The following is a 21,838-nucleotide window of genomic DNA, read 5'->3' as shown; positions in this document are numbered from 1 at the left end:
CCAAGCTGGGGCGAGGCGGGACCGGCCTAGCGAGGACTGCAACTCCCGGCATGCAGGGCGCCGACGCCGGGCGGAGGGGCCCCGACTTGAGGCGCAGAGCATGCTGGTATTTGTAGTCCCTTTGTCGGGACCCAGAGGTGGCAAAACCAGTATCCTTTATTGAAACACATATCTGGGGCAAGGCACTATGCTAAGAGCATTAGCTGCATTGTTTCATTTAATCTTGAGAAGAACCCTATGAGGAATTTGTTAAAAATAAAAGCAAGCTAACACGTAATGAAGTACTCTGCCTAATGCTCACAACAACCCTGTGAGGTAGGTATTATCACCCCTATTTTACAGATGAGAAAACCGATATGGTAGGTACTATTATTATATTCCCAGCTTATAGAGGAAATTGAGGTTAAGAGATATGAAGTGACACTCTGTCCAGAGTGTTTTGCCCCAAGGCATATTTTTGGAAGTGAATGATTTTTGCGATCACATTTGAGATCTGTGGACCACTAACTATATACCCAGGCACTGTGCTGAGCTTTTTACAAAGTCCACCGCATGGTATCCACACCATATATATGGGAGGCAGGTCCTGGTATTCTCCTCCACTTAACAAACGGAGAAACTGAGGCACAGTATCACCTGGTGCCCAAATTTTGAATCCATCAAACTGTACTGCACCTTGCCTTTTACTTTCTAAGTAACTTCATAGGTTCTCAATAGGTCTCTCTGATAGCCCATGAGTGGCCTGCTTAGCAGACCCATTTTACAGCTGGAGAAATTGAGTCCTGGGAGGGACAGTTCCCTCAGTTGCCATGTGTCCATCCCACAGCAAGTTGGGGAGCCAGCTTTGCAGGAAAGACTTCAGGATCCCTACAGAAATGCAAAGCCGCAGCCAGAACTCCTCTGACCACTCTCAGGCTATGTCTGTGTGACCCCGTGGAATCCCATGGAACTTGGGTGGGATTCCATCCTTGTCCTCGTTGGCTGTTGGCTTTGGACATTTACCTTCATGGCTCTGTGCCTCAGTTTCCTGTCTGTGTATCATAATTCCTATCCGAGGGGGTTGTTGGGTGGACAAAAAGTTGCTGGAAAGGATTCAGAACACACTAAGTGCTTAATAAATGCCACCTGTAGTCATCCAGACTTGGAAGGCTTTGAAGACCCTGGTGAGTGTACCCAGTGAGATGGGCTGCTTATAGGGGCGGGTGAGGGGGGGGTTGGCTAGCCTACTTTTAGGAGCCAACCCACCCCTACCCAGAGCCTGGGAGAGGTGCCCGCGGGGGAGCTCTAGGGCCGACCAAGTAGGCCACCCATCGTCTTATCTAGGGCAGGAGCAGGCCCTGTTTCAGGCCCTAGAGCGGCTGCCACGAGTGCCATTCCCAGCAGCCCCCGGCTTCAGTGCCCTGCCCTAGTTCTCCCGGGCTGTCCCACCCAACCCTCTTGGAGTTGGAGTGGGGGTGGGGATTTACCTGGGAACTTGATCCAACCCCCAGCTGTTTCCTCTCACTCTGCTCCAGGTGCCAGCAGCCAGAGCTGCTAGTGACGTCAGGGCGGGTCGCCCGGGCAATGTACTGGGTGGACCCAGGGTGTGGACAGGTGGGGAGAATATGGTGCAGGGCTCAAGCCAGGTACACGGAGAGGAACGGCGACCACCAAAACCCTGGGAAGAAAGAGAGGGCAGGAAGTAGAGAAGAAGGCTGTGTGGCCACACCATCTATTTTCCGAAGTTTGGCATTTTTTCCATAGTCAGTTACCATGACTTGACACCTACTACGTTCAGGGCACATGCTCAGTGCTGTTTATATCACATACTTCTATCTCCTTTTACCTTCACAGCACCCCATGGGAAGTCTATTCGATTACTGTCCACATCTTACAGCTGAGGAAGGCCATGTGATTCGCACAAGGTCACACAATGACAGAACCAGGGCCCAAATGCCAGAGCCCCTGATCTTGATTTATTGCACCCTGTGCCAGCCACTAATTGACTGGGTGTGGCCTTGAGGGCAGGTTTCCTCTCCTCTTTGGACCTCAGTTTCCTCTGTTGTAAAATGGAGGGTGGGACTTACGACCCAGCCATACCAATCAGGCTCTCGTGAGCTGGCACCCCTCCCGTGACCTGGTAGCTTCCAAAGGTCCCATTGTGGTTCCAATGTACAGCCAGGGGTTTAGAAGGTCTCAAAAGGCCCCTCCATCTCTGAAGGCCTGCGAGCTCATGATGAGCTAATGGGATTTCAGGCAGCGGCGGGCTGGAAGACAGCTATAGAGGTAGAGAGCTCAGTCTTCCTCTCATACCCGTCCAGGAAGGTGAACATCTTCATAGATGATCCGCCGCAAGCCTTCACTTATACTCTCCCACACTCACACTCACAGTGCCCACCTCCCTGAGGTCAGGCCCTCCTGTCCATGCCCCCCCCCCCCCCGGCCCCCCAGTTCCCAGCCTTGATCCAGCCTCCCCTTGCTATGGTCATGTGCAATAACTCTGCATTATGTGAATGGAAACAGTGTCAAGATAGATTTGCCACGGTCCGCAGAACCACCAGGCAGGCCAGCGCTCGAATGCTGGCTCCAGCCAGGGGTTCAAGAGGCCCTGAGGGGGTTGGGGGACAGAGAGAACCTCAGTCCTCACTGTCTGTGTATCTCCTATATTTCAGCCTTGCTGAAATGCCTGCACATCCTCCCAGGTGTCTCTCTGACTTCCAGTTCTTTACCCATTCTGTCTGTATCAACTAGAATATCCTCCCTCCAGGTAGTTAACTCTTGCTCCTCCTTCAGATTTTAGCTAGGGTGCCACCTCCTCCGGGAAGCCTTCCCTGACTACTGCCCTCCAGGCTGGAGCGCTTCCCCCTTCATAGATGTATCTGGTCTGTTTTATAAGGGCCCACTTATTGGACAGTCTTCCCCACCAGCCTGAGGACTCGGAGAGGGCAGGGGCTGCATTTGAACTGTGTTAGCCCTAGCACAAGCCTGGTATACAGTCAGCACTCAATATTAAGTTTTTTTGAATTAATCTCTGAATCAATGAATAAATATGGCCCAGGTTTTCTTTGTAGTGGAAAAGCAGGGAGAGGAGGAGGAGTAGAATCAGACCGACTGGGTTTGAATCCTGATTCTTCAGGTTATTAGCCATGTGACTCATCTGCTCTGTGCCTTGGTTTTCCCCATCTGCGAAATGGGGTTAATTGTCACATAGGCACTGCTCAAGGGGTGTGGAGCCTGAAACTTTTGCTCCCACCCCCCCATGTATGTAAGGCTAGTCATGCCCGTTCCCTCTTTAAATCTGCTCATTCATTCATTCATTCAACATTTCCTAAGTACCTGCTTTGTGCCAGCCACTAGGGATGCAGCAGTGATCCAAACACAGTCCTTGACCTTGTGGGGCTCAAGTTTCATGGGGGGACAGATAAGACAACTAGCAGTTATCAGCTAGCTGAAAACATCCCAAATCTGGGGAGGGAAAGAGATCACCCAACAAATTCAACCCGAGGAGGTCCACACCAAGACACATAGTAATTAAAATGGTAACAGGGAAGGGAAAAGCACAGAGCCAGGCACCTGACCTAGCTGGTGGGCTGGTAATGGTGGAAAGGCTGATCAGTGGCCCTGTGAGAAATGACAGAAGGTAGCCAAGGGGAGGGGTGAGGGGAAGAGTGGTCTTGGCAGAGGGAATCGCCAACGCAAAGGCCTAGTGTCCCAAGTGAGGGGGCTGTGAATGTCCCAAGAGTAGAGGTGGTCAGAGTCTGAGCTGGGCTGGGGAGGGGGGTGGGGAGGCAGAGACTGAGTCTTTGTCCTGGTGGGGGGAGCAGGCCTGCCCCAGCCTCCCTCCCCAGCCCCCACCTGCCTCACCTGCCCTTGTTGCCATAATCTAGGCCAGAGCCTGGAGGGAGCCGAGCCCCCATTGGTGCACACCACGTAGGTTTTTCAGAGATAATTTAATCAGAGCTATTAATAAGCAGAAAAGAAAGAGCTCTTTATGCTCCTCCTGGAGAAAAGGGGAAAGAAGAAGCACGTGTAACCTTGTTATTCACCCAGCCCTGCCCCCCAGTACCTGGAGCCTCTCTCTAGGGCAGGCCCAGGGAGATGGGGCCAGGAGCCCAGGGGAGGGAGGGCCAAGGAGGCCCACATAGCCTCAGGGACTGGCCCCTGCCCCACTCACCTCTAGCCACTTTGGCCTCCTCTTAATTGCTGACAGATGCCAAACTGTTTCCCCCCTGAGCCCTTTGGCCAAGCTGTTCGCTCTGCCCAGAACACTCTTCCTTCCGCTCTTTGCACAGCTGGCTCATTATCATACTTTAGGTCTCAGCTCCAATGTCACCTCCTCTGAGAAGCCCTTCCTGACCACCCCATCTACAGTTATTCTCCCCAGAGGCCCCTTCTTTGCCTGCCCTCTGCAGCGCTTATTATTGTCGACAACTCCCTGCGCACTTGTGGATTGACGTGTTTATTTTCTGTCTCCCTGTCTCTCTGGTCAGCTCTGCGGGCAGGGGTTGGGGTGGGGGGAGGACTCCTGGTCATCATCTTCGGCGGTGCTGTATCGCCACGACCTCAAGTGATCATGTGCGCACAGTAGGTTCTAGGTCGATATTTGTTTATGGAATTGGAGAAGGTTCAAGATGCCTGGGGAGTTGGGATAGCAACCAGAAGGTGGTGGGGTCCCTTCCACCTGGGAGAACCCGAGAGAATCTAGGAATTGTTAAATCCCCTTATTTCATCCCTGGGGATCAGGAGGCCCAGAGAGGGGAAGGCACTTGCTCAAAGTCATGCGGTAAGTTTGGGCCCGAGGTGGGACTTGAGCCCAGAGCCCTCTTGGGGCACACAGTTTCATCTGAGTCTCATCTCACATACCAGCTCTGTGTCGAGGGGGATTCTGAGGCCAGACCCAGGCTCAGAAGGGAACGGTGCTGTGCTGCCATCGATTAGTGATGTCTGCTGAGTCAGCAGCAGCTGGAGGCTATTCCTGTGAACAGGAGTCTGAAAGAGCACTGGACTGGGAGTCTGGGATTTCTTTCCTTCAATCAGCACCACCCTCTTGTCTTGGGACCCTTCTAGATAAGCCAGGCAGCTCCCCTGGGCTTCAGTTTCCTCAACTGAAAGTTGGGACTACTTACCGTGGCCCTGCCTATTACAAGGAAGGACTGTAATGAGAAAATGGGGATAACATTTCCAAAAGCATCGAACGGGCTCTACAAAAGGTAATCAATGATGACTCGTGTAAAATAAAGTGGCAACAGTAATAGGGATACGCACCTAGCGAGGCCCCACTACGGGCCAGGCACCATCCCAGGTACTTCTGCTCCGTGATCTGTAAACCTCACAGCAAGCCCATGGAGGGGAACCACTGGCCTGTGTCACAGATGTGGACCCTGAGGCTGACGTCAGTGGCCCTGCTTGAGGTGGCACGGAGCTCCTGGGGGGGCGGCACCCGGATGTGAACACTGATGGGTCTCCCTGATAGGTTTCTGACTTAGCTGGAGGCCTTAACACACAGGAAACAGTGACCGGATGTGGGGGTGGTCCCCATGACCCCCCACAAGGTTGATCTCTGCTCTTCTGGCCCCGCTGGGCCTGGTTCTCCCAGGCTCTGAGTGGCAGGGAGATTTCCAGAGGATTAAACCCAGCCTGCCCTGCCTCCCCACCCTGGCCTGGAAAGGCCAACAGGCCCTCCCAGGCCCGCCTGGCAGAGCTCCTTTTGTACAAAAAGTTATTGACTTATCAAGGTTAAAATACATTCAGCGCAGGCCAATAAAACAGGGATACCGCCGCATCCCGGCTGTCATGCGCGGCCTGGTTTTCATGGCAACAGGCTCTCTTCTCAGGCTCCCTTCTGCACATGAAACTGTTCAGTTGTGCAAAGTTCAGGCGTTACATAAACAGGGAGTTAACAACAGCGGCAGAAATCAATGTCTGGCCAGGCATGGCCTGGGGAGATAGCATTGATTGGGCCCTACGCTGTCGATAGGCCAAGTCCCTGCTTTCTGCCCGGTTGCCTTGAGCTCCATCCCGCAGCCCCAGCCCCTGGCTCAGACCCAGAGAGGAAAGGTGCCTCCGCCCTGGTCCCGGAGCCCCTTTCTGGCTGGGATCCAGCAGGGAGGGGATCTGCTAAGCTGTCTGCCACTGTTTTGTAAACCATTCTATGGTTCAGAGATGCCATTCCATTGCCTTAAAATAAGTTCACCCCATTGTTAATAGAAAAAGCATCCCTCTGCCTTTTGAGCCATCCTCGTGACAAGGGACGATCCCATTGTCTCTATGTTTAGCCATAAAAAACCACCCATCTGTCAAGATATGCTCCAATCAGGTCAAATGGATCAGGATATGAAACCACACGGGCTGGGTGACCTGGGATAAGTCACTTCATCTCTCTGAGCCTTGGCTTCCTGTTTATTGAGAGTAACAGCACCAACTTCATGGGGGTAGGGAGGAAGAAGTGAGGGGATACGTGTGAAGCCCCTTACTTAGGGCCCGTGTCAGGAAGCTAACCCTCTGCGTCTCTCTTCTACTACACGTTCCAACAGACACCTAGATGGGGCAGAAAGAAACAGGGAATGAGGAAGTGATATTTGGGCTCAAGTCCCAGCTCCTCTGCTAGCTGTGTGACCTTAGGCAAGTCACTTGACCACTCTGAGCCTGGGCATTCATTCCCTTATATAGTATAGAAAAAGCGCCTTCACAAGAGTAAAGAAGAACAAAACAAGCTCACTGTTCTGGGCGTGCAGAAGGTGACCCGTAAAGAGTCATCAAATCAGATCCTTCCTCCAGTGTTCCAACATCAGATCTACCCACCCTCAGAGAACAGCAGCTCTCATGGGATTTCTCTCAGGAAAGGGAAGGTTCCAGAGGAAAGAGGTATCTGGAAGGTTCTTAAGGACAGGGGCCAATGTTTGTTCATCTTTGCGTGGTCAATGTTTGGTGCAAAGCCCAGGTCTACAGTAAGATCTCCGTGCGTGTTTGCTGAACAAAGTTAAACTCATCCTGAGAGCTGACTAGGCCTTCTCCATCTGGCATGGGATACCGTGGAGACAGCGGGATGGCTAGGATGATTTAGGATGGGTTTGGGGGTGCTTCTCGCCACACTGGGTCTGGCACGGACAGCCAACTCAACTGCTGAAATTCATACCTCCTTCCATGGGATGAAATGGGTACTGGGAAGCAGGGCCCAGCAGGAGTGTGTAGCTCGCGGCCACATTTCCAGGCAGGGCGGAACGAGTAGCTTTTGCCACTGAACTGTGAGCAAGCACAGTGTAAGAAGTGATTATGCCTCTCGTACACAAGTTTTCTCTTCTGCCCCAGGGCAGACGATTGACCTTTTCTGGCATAGAGCAGAACCAAAAGATGGATGGAGCCTGGGTCCTTAACTCACTCGTGGAGGAAATTTGCCCACCTGTTGACCAACAACACAGGCTTTGGACTGTTATATGAGAAATGGACGTCTGTCGAGTTGCACCAATAAGATGCCAGGGATTGTTTGTTACAGCAGTCATGGTGCTGTTACAAAATCACAGGGCTTCCCCGAAGGGACTCAGAGCACTGCCCCCCTCTCCCTGCTGCCCCCAAACGCACACACATCAGTGCAGTCCTCTCCAAGCCATGAAATTTTACAGAGCTGAGAGGAGACCCTTAATTAATAAAGCAAGTACATGAATGGGAGAATCCAGGTAGTGGATATTTAAGTGTTCATTGTAAATGTCTTTCAACTTAGCTGTATGTTTGAAATGTTTCATAATAAGATGATTGAAAAAAATATCTATTCTGATAGTTTCAAAATCTTCCAAGGAACCTTAGGGCTTTAGGAAGATGTGTCAGGGACCACTAGTTATGGTGGGGGTGGGCAGAGGAAGCTGGAAAAGGGAGAGCTCTGGGGTCCCCACTATCGCTCTCTGCCCCACCCACTTCAACTAGAGCTCGGTCCATTTCCTCGCTTTTTGATATTGGAGTTCTGCATGTGATTTTAATTTGAGAAAAGGTTTCCACTGCTCTGACAATAAAAGCCTGAAAGCCACTGAGTTCAATCCTCTGGGGGTGATTGATGGGGAATGTGAGGTTCTGAGCGGGAAGAGACTTGCACCAGGTTGCACGGTGAGCCAGTGGCTGGGCAGAAATTCACACCCAGGTCTTCTGGTTCCCAGGACAGTCATTCTCCATGGTTTTCTGGAGGTTCTCCGGGGGTCTCCACCCTGGGGGCTGCTTGGAGGCAAAGAGGGTGGGTGTGGCACCAGACAGGGCTCCTTCATATCCTGCACCCTCCAGCCAGAGCCCTCTCTGCCTTCGGCTGTCTTCTATGTTGGGGTCCAAGGTATTTGACCTAAGCGTTCTGCAGGTGGGGAGTGACTGCCTGGGAGGTGGTGGAGGGGGGCCCTGGAGAGGACTTCAGTGGGGCCAGGAGTTTCCTAGAGTGAGACCCTCCCCCTCCATCCCCACACCACCCCCTTCTCTCTAACTATGGGGAGAAGATGGATGCCGGGAGGCAGGGCTGGGACAGACCACTCAGGAATGATGGATTTGGGCCCTGACCACAAGCCCCCAGGGTCATCCAGGGCCATGGGCAGAGGTGAGAGGTCAGCCAGCCAGGGCAGGTGGATCAGTAAGGGCCAGGGCCAGGGAGTCAGCTTGGGAGTCTGAGGGCTAGTGATGGAAGGGGTGGGGTATACCCTAACTCTGGAACTCTTCTAGTACCAGCTGTCGTATTCATTCATTCACTCATTCACTCATTCATTGATTCTATTCCAGCGTGCCAGGCTTGGGCTGGGCACTGGAATTCCAGGAGAAATAGGCACCTTTCCTGCAGGGAGAGGGGCAGCAGGGCAATGAACAGTGCCACCTCACCCTGCCCCAGCGAATGATCGGTCACATGTCCTTGGGCAGGTCCCATCATCCCTCAGAGCTTCAGTTTCCCCCATTTAGAGAATGAGGATAATTGTAGTTCCAAACCGACAGTGTGTGTGACGCATGGGGCACAGAGCTCGGTGCAGAGAAATGGCAACCCTCCTCCCCAGACTGCCGATCAGAAGAGAAGAGTCACGTTACCCCATCTGGACTGTTTCCAGGGAAGATGGGTATGGGTTCAAATCTTGACTCCACATAGTAGCTCTGTGACCTTGGGCCAAATCATTTCCCCTCTCTGGACCTTGGTTTTCTCTTCTGTAAGATAAGCATAGTAATAATAGTAACTTCCTTATCTGATGGTTGTGAGGTTTCAACGAGTTAGCATATGAAAGCATAGGGGCACCGGGCTGGCTCAGTCAGTGGAACGTGCCACTCTTGATCTCAGGGTCATGAGTTTGAGCCCCACGTTGGGTGTGGAGCCTACTTAAAAAAAAAACTGGGGGGCACCTGGGTGGCTCAGATGGTTAAGCGTCTGCCTTCGGCTCAGGTCATGATCCCAGGGTCCTGGGATCGAGCCCCACATCGGGCTCCTGGCTCAGCAGGGAGCCTGCTTCTCCCTCTCCCTCTGCCTCTCTCCCTGCTCATGCTCTCTCTCTCTCTGTATCTGTGTCTCAAATGAATAAATAAAATCTTTAAAAAAAATTTTTTTTTTTAAAATATATATACATACTTACACAGAGAGAGAGGGAGAGGGAGGGAGAGAAGGAGACTCTATCACAGCAGTAATAATATCGGTGAATATCAGCCTAGTGCTAGAAGAGACCTTGCAGACCATCTAAACCTAGCCTGGTGCCTGTATGCCAAGTCTGACCCATCCGGAGGGAATGCCCAGAGCTCTGGCTTGGATTGGCTTTGCTCTCCCCTCCAGGCTCAATGAGAACAGTACTGCAGTCGATTAGCAATGCCTGCCGTGGTCGAGGGTGGGGAGAGTGATAGAAGGCATGCCTTCTACAGCCATTCCCGTGCTGGCGCAAGCCCTCCCCTTGTACAGGTGGGGAAACTAAGGCTCAGAGAAGAAAATAAGACTTGCTCAAGGCCACACAGAGAGTCACAGACATGGCTCCTGTGCCCGCCTTCCTGATTCCTCACTGGGCCCTGGTCTATGTCATTTAATCCTGTGGAGAAAAGTCATTATTTCTCCATTACATTTCTCAGCCTGTTTTCTGGAAGGGAGTTAATTGATTTAAACTTTTCCAGGATGATCTCCCTCCTCCCCGCCTCCCCTGGGCCCCCGATTCTATTATGGCTCTGCCTCTCGGAAATGAGTAGGTGGCGTCTGTGAGGACAGGCACAGGTCTCTAGGCAGGGCCTCCAAGCGGGTGTGAAGGGTGTGGACCATGCCTGGGGCTGGGTCTTCTGGGGACCTCCACAGTTAATGACAGTGACTGCCAGGATTCGAGCGTGTGGTGTTCCTCCTCCTCATAGCAGCTCCCTCTTAAGCTGTGTGCTAGGTGTGGCTCAGAGCATGTGGCTGGTCACATCCACCTAATTTACAGAAGGGGAAACTGAGGCACAGGGATGGTCCCAGACCTGGGATTCAAACACACGACCGCCTCGCCCCGAATTCTTTGTTCTCTACTATCTATAATCACTGCCTCCTTGGCTCTTGTCAAAATCCGGTCACCCCAAATGCTCTTTCAGATTCTCCCTGTGGCTTGGCTGAGGGGTGATCATTGACACCCCATTTGATGGATAAGGAAATCGAGGCCAAGCCGGGGGGGATGGGGTGGGTGATGATGGATCCTGAGCCGCACGGCGGGGGGGCGGGGGGGGGCAAGGCTCTGTCTTTGTCTGCCCCTGTGGGGAAGCAGCAGAACAAGAGAGGCTCAGAGTGGGGCTGGTGTGGCGGTCCTCCTGGCTGATTCATCTTCCAAGCTGGAATATTTATTTATGCACCCCATTTAATCAGGATATGCCGTAATTAGCGGCAGATTTGTGCCTCCTGCCTGTGGTATTATTTATTTCGGGTTCTGGGCGGCCACTTCCCTGGGCTGAGTGTGCACTGGGCCTGGATTTCAATCAGATGGGGCCATGGCAGAGCTGTCCCAGGGGACCTCACGGTGGCGATGCCCCCCTCGGAATGATAAATGAGCCCGCAGACAGCAGCAATGCTGCCCAGCTGCTCTGGGGGGCTGGCGTGTGTCGGGTGGGGAAGGGGTGTTCTCACCAGTCCCAGGATCCTGTCACCGAGGAACTCCCCCTCCCCCAGTGCCAGACAATAGCCTGGCATCCCCAGCCTCAGAAAGAAACAACCAAGAGAGACAGCACCATGCAGACCCCACCACTGTCCTGCTTCTGGAGTCCCAGGGCTTCCGGAAGCAACTTGGAACCTGTCCCTATTTCTGGCTTGGTTCACATTTTTACCTCGTCGTCTCTTGGCCTTGACGGTGAGGAATACACTCTTCTCCTCGCAGCCCCCATGGCTCAGAAGTTCCTTCTGCTGTCCAACTTGAGTCAAGGTAAAAGCATCTGCAGCTCTGTCCCCCAGGTGATCCCACGAAGGCCACCCTCTGTCGCTGTCTAGAAGGAGGCAGAAGATACAGGAAGGATGGTGAATGTGGGCGGGGGTTCTTTGGATGCTAAAGGGAGTGGAACAGAAATAAAAGCTCGCCTTTATTGATTTGGCCACCTGTGCTAAGTTTGGGTGAGTTTCTTAACCTCTCGGTCCCTCTATTTGCTCAACCATAAAATGGGGATAACAGGGCGCCTGGGTGGCTCAGTTGGTTAAGCGACTGCCTTCGGCTCAGGTCATGATCCTGGAGTCCCGGGATCGAGTCCTGCATCGGGCTCCCTGCTCGGCAGGGAGTCTGCTTCTCCCTCTGACCTTCCCCCCTCTCATGTGCTCTCTCTCTCTCTCACTCTCTCAAATAAATGAATAAATAAAATCTTTAAAAAAAAATAAATAAATAAAATGGGGATAACAGCAGGAGCTACCTCCTGAGATTACTATGAAGGTTAAGAGTAAATACACTCAGAGCCCTCAAAAAGTACCCGACACACAGTAGGTGCTCAGTAATTGTGCACTCTTGTTATTATTTGGTGGTTAATTATTACACTAACCTGGCAAGTCAGGTCCACACCATTTTACAGATGAGAAAAACAAGGCCAGTGACCAGTGCCTTACCCACGAGATGGCCCTCATTGTCCTCATTTTACAGCAGGGGGTGGGGGGACCAGGGTCTGGAACACCAGGGAGCCCCTCCTGGGCTGCATCTAGCATGGTGAGGGCTCTGTGGATGGTCCCCTCCCCGGCTTTGCCCTGGGACTCTTCCGGAAGGTGGAGACAGAGGTACTGACCTCACTGGGTGCTTTGGGAATCAAGCAAAGGCATCTACAGGAGGCACCCAGCACGGGCCTGGCAGGGAGAGAAGCCCGGTCCGGGGTGTGAAGCTCGTATTCCGGCCACAGAGGAGCTGAGGCCTAGGGTTGGCTCAGACGTGCTCCAGGCGAGTGTTTGCTGAGTGTGTAAAATGATCACAGCGAAGTTGGCACAGCTCCCGGGGGTCCGATGCCAATTAGGCCAAATGCCCACAGGGGGATCCTGTTGTTGCTGGCCTAGTTGGGACGGGGTTTGTGGCCGAGCTTCCGCCAGGGACCGCTGCTTCCAGGCCAACTGCCCTAATGAGGTCAGTGAGAGATGAGGCTGCAGCAGGTGTGGGGGGGCCTGCACCTGGGTCTCGTTCTGCAGATGAGGAAATTGAGACTCAGCAAAGACAGGTGACTTGCTGGGGTGGGGGCACAGGTTGTAAACCCTGGAGGCTGTGGGAGGGCCGTGATACACAGCTCCCTGATGCCCATATCCACCAAGTTGCTCCAGATCCAAAGTAGTCTTTGCTGTGTGGCCTTGGGCAAGTTACTCAACCTCTCTGAGACTCTCTGGCCTCAGGTGCCATAATGGGAATACAACCTGCCTGGGGATGGGCATGGGGGCATGGTGGGTGTGAGAAGCACCCTGCTGCTCAGAGGATTCTGATCTTGAAACGGAACAAAGGAGTTTTGTGGGGGAGGTCCCTTCTGTGTCTATACCCTGTCCCTTCTCACTTTTCCCAGGCTGTTCCCTCTGCCTGAAATGCCCTTCCCTAACTTCTCCTCATTGTTTGGGTCCCAGCCCAACTGTCACCTCCACCAGGAAGCTCTCTCGCTGCCCCTCCTCCACATATGGTTGAGTTTCACTTCTGTGCTCCCTGGGCTCTCCTTGATCACATTGGACTGTGTCACCTGCTTCCTCGCCATCAGTTTTTGGGGGATCAGGGACCCCAATTATCTGGTTTACACTGCAGCCCTGGTGTTCAGCATGGGGCCTGGCACATGGTAGGTGCTCATAAACGTTTGTGTGTGTGTCCCCCTAAAATTCATATGTTGAAAACCTAACGCCCAAGGTCATGGTAGTAGTGGGAGGTGGGGCCTTTGGGAAGTGACAAGGTCCTGAGGGCCGAGCCCTCGGGAATGAGATCTGTGCCCTTAGAAAAGAGGCCCCAAGAGCTCCCTCACCCCTTTAGCCACATGAGGACACAGTGAGAAGTCTGTGACCTGAAAGAGGGCCCTCGCCCGACCGCGCTGGTCCCCTGACATCGGACATCAAACCTCCAAAACTATAAGAAACAAGTTTCTGTTGTTTATCAGCCCCGAAGCTCTGCTAATAGCAGCCTGAACAGAGTAAGACACATGCCCGCCTCTCCCAGTTCAACCTGGGTCCCCTCTTGGCAGAGAACCAGCAAGCTGGCAGCTAGAATGATCACAGCTCAACTCGAATCCCCGTCTCAGACGCCGCACGGATGGAAAGCCAGGTTCTCAGCTCTGGGAGCTCAGTGGCTCCTGAAGCTGCCGTGTGTACTTAGGGACGACGCTAGGATGGGGCAGGGGGATACATGCAGGCATGGTCTGTCCCACAGCTGCGCCTCCTCACCCAAGGGAGGGCCCTGGCATCAGCTCCCAGTGTGCAGGCTCCAGGGACCCTCATCATCTGGCAAGCCTCTTCCTCCTTCCCCTTCCTCACGGGTGCTCCGCTCTCCCTATGGAAATTTCCACTGGGAGAAGAGCCGAGAGTATCCACGGTCATTTACGGAGCACCTACTACGGACCAGGCTCTGGCTATTCCTGCCCTCATGGGATCCTTCCCACTGCCCCCTGTTTTACAGGTAAGGAAACTGAGACTCAGGGAGGGAGAACAGAGACCCCAAAACATGCAGCTGCGAAGTACTGGACCCAGGACTTGAACTCACATCCTCCCCACCCCACCTCTGGAAACAGCATCACTTTGAGTGATGGCTCTGTGGCCCCTCTGACGTCACAGAAAATATAAATCAAAACCCCCCTCCCAACTGGGGACCTGGGGCATGAGGGCAGAAGGGGAGGTTATTTTGGGGGGAGTGAGAGCCAGACAAAGAAAAGCAGCCCCCTGGAGAGACCAATGATTAGGATTATTGCAGCCTGATTAACAGTAATAATCACCCAGGAGAGGTTTTGAGCCCACCAAGGCCTCCCGACACCTGTCTTAGGACGAGTTCAAAATGTAGCTCCATTTTACAGATAAGCAAACTGAGGCTCAGGAAGGTGAGGTGGTTTTTTGGAAGGCACCCAGCTTGGAAGTGGCAGTGCTGTGATTTGAATCCCAGTAATGTCCAAGCTTATGCTCCTTGGCCAGGGGCATTGTCTGGAGATAATCAGGAAACGTTTGTTGACTGACTGACTGACTGACTGAAGGAAGGAATGATTTAATGACTGAATGGCCAGCTCTAGGATGCCTACCGGGGGCTGGCAGAGGCTTGAGAGGAAACTCCAAGTCCAACCCAGGCCCCTCCCGACCTCCCACGGGGCCTTGCCTCCCACAGGGCGGAGGTGGGTGGCCATCCGGTGGCAGAACAGGGTTAGGGGCCTGACGCCCCACCCAGCCTCCATCCTGCCCCTGAATGCTCACACTGTTTGTGACTTATTGTTTAACTTTACAAGCTCCTTGGCTTTTATGAGGGTTATTTATAAAGCTCTGGGCTTTGATCCGCAGCATAAAAAGCAAACTCCTGTGTCTGAAAATGTCACCAGGGATTAGGGAGCCTTTGAAGTTTCCTCCCTCCAGGCAGCACCCGCCCAGTTTTCCCTCCAAAGAGCCTCTCAGCCTGGGAGCCCTGGCCAGGGCCTGGGGACCCTCCTTTGGGGTGGAAGTGGTCCCCTGTCCTGATGACTGACAGGTAGGGGGTCCCCTCCCCACCCCCGGAGCACTCCACCCAACTGGGCACTGTTCCCAGTTCCAGTCAGGACTGTGCCTTCCTGATCTCCAGATGTTGGCAACATCTGTCTCTCACGTTTATGGACAGCCAGAGGCTGCTCTCTCGCATCCCTGAGCCCAGGAGTAGGGACTGTGGGGGTTTAAAAAAAATGGATTATTATTACTGGCTTATTAGGAGGGAGGGGGGCAGGGAATATAAATAGGCAGGTAGGGTAGAAAGAACAGCTCTCAGTGAGGCAGGTGGCTATCCCCTCCCTCCTAGCCCTGGGGTGGAACCTTCTCCCCTGCCTGCTAGAGAGGGGCCCCTTATTTGTTTCTCCCCTTCTCTTCAGTCAGGTGACAGCTGGGGTAGTTTAGGCTTGTTCATGGCAGGGGGGCAGGGGAGAGAGGGACCCCAGTAGCCAGTCTAGAGAAGCAGCAGTGTTCCCTGCTCCCCGCCTGCTTGCCAGAGGGAGGAACAGGATGACCCGGCCTGGGTTCATTCAAACATTCCCAGTGGCCTGAGTGTGTCTAGGACTTCCCCCCCCCCCCCCCCCCCCCCCCGGATCTTGCGGGACCTCCAAGCACCTCAGTAGCGAGCCAGCGTGGAGGTGAAATTGCAGCTTGTCCCCGCTCTGAGCTGTGTGAGCTCAGGCAAGCCCTTGCCCTCTCTGAGCTGCCTTTGCCCTATTTCCAAAGTGGGGGGCTTCATACAAGGTCATTCCCAGGAGCATGGGGGATGCTTGGTAGCCCTGGAAGGAAGCAGTCCTGTCTTCCTTCTTCAGACCCAGAGAGGGCGAAGCTGGGGCCCCAACAAAGAGAATCTTCAGCCAAAGCCCTCTGTCTGGCTCTCTGCCCAGCTTTCTCCCAGACCCAAGGCCTGGCCTCAGCTGGTGGAGGAGGCGGCAGCCATGACCTTCCACGGTGCTGGTCTCACTGCCACCATCTTTACCTAAAAGCTTTTAAAGGTCACGGAGGAGGGAATGTGGCTCCTCCGTCTGTGGGGGGAAGGCAACAACGTGGCAGCGGGTATGTGCAGGGCAGGGGGCTGAGTGCGTGAGGGTGAGGGAGCCGGGAGAAGCGCTGTGGGAAACCGGGGTGCTGGAGGCGGGGCCACGTGAGCAGGTAAGTGAACAGGTATGTGAGGAGAAGGGACTGGTGAACAAATAGAGAAATTGTGGTCCACTCATACCTGGAGCACTACTCAGAGATACAAACGAACAAACTCCTGACATAAGCAGCAACATGCCTGAATCTCAGAAACCAAACCAAACCAAACCACAGTATATTTGCACCTGCTAAGCCAGCTGCCTGCAAAGCTGCTTCCCTTACCCCCCACCCCACCTCTTTCCCCTTTATGTGGCTAAACTCCCCCTCAACCTTTTGAGTCAGACTCAAAAGCCCAAGTACTGTATGATTTCATGTGTACGAAATTCCAGAAAAGGCAAAAAAATAGTGACAGAAAGTAGATTGAGGGTGGCTGGGGTGGGGGAGAGAGGCGCAAAGTGTAGGGATAGGAATGGACCACAAAGGGGCAACAGGGAAATTCTGGGGGGGATGGAGATATTCTATACCTTGATTATGGTGTTGTTTACATGACTGTATTCATTTGTGTACAAATTGTATGCATTTGTATACATTTGTATACTCATCCAGTTGCTCGCTTACCATCAGCGAATTTTGTTGTGTGTAAATTACACTTCGCTGAAGCTAAATAATTAAAGTAGCAAAACCCACAAGCAAATAAGAAAACTACACGTCACAGAAGAAAATTAAAAAGTAAACAAATAAAACTCTCTCCTACCTTCAACTCTTCTCCCCAGAAGCAACAATGCATCCATTCATTAAGTCACCAACCAATATTGACTATCCACTATGTGTTAAGCACCATTGCAGTTATTCTTAATAATTGTAAGTATGTATGTGTGTGTGTGACTTTCTGGAAACACTTTTTGGGTATAACTTTGCTTTCAGGTGAATGTGAACAGACAACAGTCTATTTTGCACATTTTGCTCATCCAACAGCCCAGCCTAGAGAAAGTTCTTCATGAACATATTCACATCTCCCTCGTGCTTTTTAAAGGCTGTGTGGGGGTCCATTGAATGGATGAACCAAATTTATTAAACCTGTCCCATTTTTTAAAAGATTTTATTTTTAAGTAATCTCTACACTCAATGTGGGGCTCAAACTCACAACCCCAATATGAAGAGTTGCATGCTACACTGAACTGGCCAGGTGCCTCTAAACCTGTCTTTTCTGGACAATTCAGTAGGTTCTGTGTTTCATTTTTTTATATATACAGCATTTTTTATATATATATTTAGGTGTGTTTCCACTCCTCTTAGAAAATGAACCCAAACCTCCACTCATGCCGACAGGCTGCACAGTCCTGCCCCTATCAGTTCCTCCAACTTCATCTCACTCTGTGCTCCAGCTGTGCTGATCTCTCTCTCCTACCACAGGGCCTTTGCACCTGCTATGCCAGCTGCCTGCAAAGCTTCCTCCCTCCCTCCTTCCCTTTCACCTTCCTACAGGAAGGAAGCACTACTTCCTCCAGGGAGGAGGAAAAGAAATTTCTTTTTTTTCTTTTAGAGTTTATTTATTTATTTGAGAGAGAGAGAGAGAGAGAGAGAGAGAGAGAAAGCATGAGCAGAGGGGAGAGGGAGAAGCAGGCCCCCTACAGAAGAGGGAGCCCAACATGGGGTTTGATCCCAGGACCCTGGGATCATGACCTGAGCAGAAGTCAGATACTTAACCACCTGAGCCCCAGAAAATTTGTTTTGCTAAGGCACCCCAGAAATTTGTTTTCCTAAGACCCTGTGAACAATGCCTGTCTCCCCTACTAGACTATGAGCCTCACAGAGCAGGTCTTGGGTTGGACACTGGTGTTCCAGTGATTGGTGTGCAAGTGATTGTTTAAGGAAGCAATCCCATGGGAGATGAAGAGGGGAATGGGGGAAGGAGGACAGGGAATGGGAGAAAGCCAAGTAGGGTACAATTTTAGGCAAAGCCCCATGGAGGGTAGCTTCAGCCTGATCTCACCCAGGAGCTTGGGAGCGTGAGTGACACCACACAGTTATCTTGACCTGAGGCAGGGGAGCTGGACTTCCACCCACGGCCTGCCATTGACTAAGAACTGCCCCAGCACTGGGGGTGAGGGGGCGGTATAGCCCCCCTGGCTCTCTGCACGTGCCAGCAAAGTGGCTCCAGCAGCCAGAGGCTAGTTCTTTAAAGGAGCCACAAATGTAGTAGGCAAATGGAAGAAAAGCACACAGAAGCTGGTGGAGAGGCACACAGAAATGACCAAAGGGACCCTAGGGGACCTGAGCAGGGCACTAATTGTACCCACTGCACGTGACGTCTATTTTCTTCACTATCCCAAGCACCTCGTATAGTGCTTGGCACAGAACATGCACTCCAGAAAGACTTGGTCAATAAGCCAATGCATAAAGGAATACATGTGAGTTTATTCAGAAGGAACAGCCTCAGCGAAGGCATAAGGGAAGGCTCAGAAGTGGAAATGGGCAGTGGTGCTTGTATTAGTCCAAGGAGAACCAATTGTTACATTGTTAGGAATTGTGTGACCCTGGTGTGAAACACAGTATTTGTGACACCACATTGTAATTCAATCCAGTTCTGATGCTTAACATCCCAGAGGGCCTCAGACTCCACTGGTGAAGGGCCCATGTATCCCAGCAAGACTGCAAGTTCAGGGGACCCTACACTCATGACCAAATGGATACAAATTCAGGGGAGTCCCAGAACCCCCTTCATGTCTGATACGTTGCTGGAACAGATCAGAGAACTCAGGAAAGCACTATACTCGAGATTATAGTTTTGTTATAAAGGATAAAATCTGGACCAGCCAAATGATGGGTGGGTTCTGGGAGGGTCCCCAGCTCAAAGCTTCTGTGCCCTCTCCCCATGGAATCCGGGCTCTTCACCCTCCCAGCACATCCGTGTGTTTACCATCCAGAGAGCAGTAGTGAGCTTTGGAGTCCGGAGTTTTTACTGGGGTTCCATTACCTAGGCAAGGTTGACCGAATCCTTGGCCACATGATTGAACTCAATCTCCAGGCCTCCCCCCGTACTTGAAAGCCCTAACCTTCTGATCACATGGTCAGTCTTTCTGGTGACTGGCCCCATCCCGAGTCACCCCATCTCTTAGCATAAACTCAGGGGTGATCCAAGCGGCTCACGAATATATAACAGACAGTTCTATCACTTCAGAAAGTCCGAGGATTTAGTCTTCTTCCCGGGAACCAGAGACAAAGGCCAGCCACATTCTTTTTACACAACACACAGTGATTATTGACATTTAAATTACATAAACTTACAGCTAAATCAATCATTTTATAAACAGTAGTAAATACTCAAAACTCATCATCTCTTAATGTTTTACTACATTTTGCTACTGTCTATGCCCTTGAAGTTATTTTTACCCATTGCATCTCCTCGGGGAAAAGACTACACAGTAAGATCTGTGCATCTCTCCCCAAGCCCACGCTTACCAACAAGATGGTAGGTTTGAAATCTGAGCATCTGACGACTGATAATTGGTCATTGGCAAGTGTTGTGAATCTGGGCTTAACTCTGCGTTGAGCATCTACACTTAGCAATGGAGAAAATATTAACACAGAGGAAACCTGAAAGTGTGCTGTGTTTATAGCCATTACCTAGGAATAGCACAAGAAACCGAGAAGATGTTCTTTCAGTATTCAAAAATTATTAGGCAATTCCGCAAAGGAGTTGCTCACGTCACCGACACATGAATGAAGTTTTGATGTTCACCTTCGCCGTCCCGCTATCAGCCTGCCCCTTAACACTGAAGTGAAAATATCAACCCAAATTCAAGTCTGAGCTACACTTGTTCATCACTTCCTACCATAGGTTGGCTATTGATACCAGAGCTTGGCAAAAATCAGTGAAAGCATTTTACGAGAATCAGCTGGTTCTAGGAATTTACAATAAAGACGATTGTATATTTTGCTATTAAGATTGTGTGCCACACATCAATATCAATATAATATATATCAGTAGGAGTTATATTTATGCACATACACGCATGATGCAGACACTTTTTTCCCCCCAGAGAGCTGGGAGTAAGCCACTGTGATCCAGTAGGTTGGCTGGGGCAGAAGGGCCGGCATGCCTGAGGAGCTAAGGTTGGAGAGACTAGGTACAGTTCAGACAGTGGCAGAAGCCTGAATGGCCGGCTCAGAGAGGGAGACAACCTAGTCTAAGTCCCACAGCCAGGAAGTGGCAGAGCTGAGTTAATCTGAGGGTCAATATCGGGGCCCTCCCTTTGTTCTGGGTCCTCTGCTGCCCCTCCTGCCCAGGGCTCCAGCTCACATTTCAGGGGCAAACCTAGAGTGGTTGGGGTGTGCGAAGTTAACCCAGCCCAGCCTGGGAATCCCACAAACAGAGCCATTCGGCCGATCTCTGAGTGCCAATTAGTGGGGCATGAGCCTGATTAGTCCCTGTGGCATGGCGGATTTGGGGGAATTAATCAGGCCAGAGGTGGTGGCGGGGAAGAGGGGGGGATCAGAAGGTGAGGGGAAAGGGGGCCATGGGTGCTGAGTGCTGGAGGACCTGAGTGATCATTCCTTAGAAGTGGCCATCGGGCCTGCCTGGGGAGGAGATGCCGGGGGCAGAGGCATATTCTGGGGGATCAGGAGGGCCTGCCCGCCCTTCCCTAGAAAGATGGTACCAGGTTTCAGATCCAGGTGGCTCAGGAAATGACCACAGATGAGGTCCTGCCTTCCATGCCTGGAGTGTAGAGGAGGGTGGAAGATGGGGGCTAAGTGGGGTAGGAGGGGATGATCTAGGGCAGCTGAGTGGAGCAGATGAAGTCCCATCCCCCCTCCTTGCCCTGCCCCAGCTTCCCTGGGAGAATGTCAGGAACTGACTCCCACCTGCTGAGGCTGGGCTGGCTATTCCTGGTACGGAGACCCCCTGGGACCCCACCTCGAAAGTGTCATCTTAGAAGTGGGGCAGAGGTTCTCAGCACCTGCTGATGTGTTTCCATCAGGAGTTCAGGGAGCTCATGTGAGGGCTTTGTTGGCATTAGGAAAAAGCATCCTGTCTGGGCAGACCGATCAGGAAAAATCACCCTTCTGGGTACAAGAATTACCAAAAGGCTGCATTTTCTCTAGGCTTTTGAAGGCTCTTGGTACAAGCCTCAGCTAGTGGACATCGAGCTGAATTTCAGATACATTTCACCTCCAATCTCACTGCCTCAACCAGGTGCCTCTGGGTACAGAACTGAACAAGTACAGCCCGCAGCCCTGTTCCCACCTTAGGACCCCCAGGCATTGCCTCAGGTCCCCGCAACACCATGGACAGAGCATGGCTCCAGAAGCAGCTAGCACTGGATCTGAATCCCAGCGCTGCCTCTAGCTCTGTTTGCCCTCCCACTCCTCTGCCCCGACCTCGACTTCCTCATCTCTAAAACGGGGCTGCTAACAGCTCTTCTGTCCCAGGGCTTGGGGACAATTGAAGGAGATGACACGTGGGGCCCCCCATACATCTTTGGGCCTGAATTCCCTGGCACCAGCCCAGATCCTGGCCTGCACCCTCCTGAGAACTGGGTCTGCCTGTCTCTCTCTCTGTGTGGCAGGCGAAGAACCGGGCTGGGGTCTGATGACTAGTAAAGCTGGTAAATGGCCTGAGGACGGGGCCTGGAGTCTGGGGCTGGATAGCATGCAACGAGAGTCTGGACCAGGCCCTCAGAGTCCTTGGCTTTTTGGGGGTCA

Source organism: Phoca vitulina, unplaced genomic scaffold, assembly GCF_004348235.1.
Source record: "Phoca vitulina isolate PV1807 unplaced genomic scaffold, GSC_HSeal_1.0 scaffold108, whole genome shotgun sequence".
NCBI lineage: Eukaryota > Metazoa > Chordata > Mammalia > Carnivora > Phocidae > Phoca > Phoca vitulina.
Note: the sequence above shows the minus strand (reverse complement) of the source record.